Source organism: Carassius auratus, chromosome 12 (genome assembly GCF_003368295.1).
Source record: "Carassius auratus strain Wakin chromosome 12, ASM336829v1, whole genome shotgun sequence".
NCBI lineage: Eukaryota > Metazoa > Chordata > Actinopteri > Cypriniformes > Cyprinidae > Carassius > Carassius auratus.
The window spans coordinates 20,369,063-20,371,005 of record NC_039254.1 but is presented as its reverse complement, the minus strand read 5'-3'; positions in this window follow the sequence as shown (position 1 = coordinate 20,371,005).

The following is a 1,943-nucleotide window of genomic DNA, read 5'->3' as shown; positions in this document are numbered from 1 at the left end:
TTTTTTTATTCTGCATACAGATTTATTATTATTATTATTAGCATGTTTGCCTTTTTTGGGACAGGATTTAAAGGGATACTTCACCCAAAAATAAAAATTGTGTATTTAGTTCCTCACCCTCATGTCGTTCCAAACCTGAAGACCTTTGTTCATCTTAGGAACACAAATATATTTTTGGATGAAAGCTTTCTGACCCTGCATAGACATAAACACAACTGACACATTCAAGGCCCAGAAAGGTAGTAAGGACATTGTTAAATCAGTCCATGGGACATCAGTGGTTCAACTCTAATTTTATAAAGGTACGAGAATAATTTTTGTGGTTAAAGAAATCAAAAATATATTTCCTCTGTTCTTCCTGGATGTGCTGTGGCTTGTTTGCAAGCAGAGAACTGCACATGCATTGTGTCGTGGTACTCTTGTGAACATGTGTCAAAGAATTACCGAGAAGAGAAGAAATTGTTGAATAAAGTCTTTATTTTTGTTTTCTTTGCATGCAAAAGGTATTCTTGTGGCTTCATGAAATTACCACTGATGTCACATGGACTATTTTAACAATGTCCTTACTATCTTTTTGGGCCTTGAATGTAGTAGTCCCATTTCTTTCTATGCAGGGTCAGAAAGCTCTCAGATTTCATCCAAAACACCTTAATTTATGTTCTGAATCTGAATGACGGGTTTACAGGTTTGGCACAATGTGAAGGAAAGTAATGAAGCAAAGTAAAAGCAAAATAAATTTGAGAAAGGACCCCAAAACAGGAGTCAAACTCTGGTCAGATGATGAACTACATGGCAGAATGCTGCCCACAAGGCTAACAGCTAGATTAATTTTCAGTAGAAATATTAAGAAAAGCTTGTTTCATGAGTCTTCATTATAGTTTTTACATTTAGATAACTCCAGTCATGGAGTGAAGACATTCTCAAAAATCTAACTTCAACTTTCCTGCAATCTTCACAAGACCGCCTGACTAAAAGTGTCCAGTCCTCCCTGTCTTGCTCACTTTACAGATTGTTGACCAAGGCGGATTGCCTCATGGTGTGAGGCTGAAGAAATGATGCCAGCAGTTCTGAGCAATGGTCTGGACCTTGGAACTAGGAATGACACACATCATTCTTGTAAACCAAGCTATGCAATGGCAAAAATATCAGCTCTTGTGAATTAACCATCCTTGAAATCAAGATCTCACAAGCACTAGCTCTCTTGTAGGCAAGCCTTGCACCGTCTACCTTGTACTTGTGCATCCTTCCTTTCACTTGGATCACTGGAGAGAGTTACCAGAACTTTTGCTTCAGAAACAATGTATCCAAATTCAAAAACAAGATCTACTTCAAATACCATTTAGAGAGTCTGATGGGGAAAAGTATGACACTTCTGAATCCAAGCTAACTGCGTTAGCTAATAATCTGCAGTAGTACCTGGAGATTCAGTTCAGATTCTGGTATGACTAAAATCCCCAGCTAGCGGGATTGGGAAATGGAAAAACCCATGGTGATTAGAGAACTCTTTGAACAATGAAGGGAAATCAGTGTTACTCCACACTGTTACTTGTTAAAAACTGTTGTATAAAAGTAATACATCACACTCACTGAATATTAGCACATTATCATTCTGATCAACAACACTCTTGCTATTATGATATTCCTTACAAGATTTTATTATTAAAATATATGTAGGCAACTAATAAGTGCTTCCTATAGGCTACTGTACGGAGTGTGTTTTGCTTTTCTTCGACCCTCCTGTGAACTGGGCACTTCTGCTTTTTCTGTTTAGAAATTTATATTAAGCATATTAAAAATATTTCTGTAAATATATATTTATGTACATAATTGTATTATCTAATTAGAGAATAATTAGGTACTACATCGACGCTTTGTAACATTTAAAGATATCTGAAAATTCGAGTGTTAGTATAAATACTATTTGTTACGTTGGTAACGCCTAC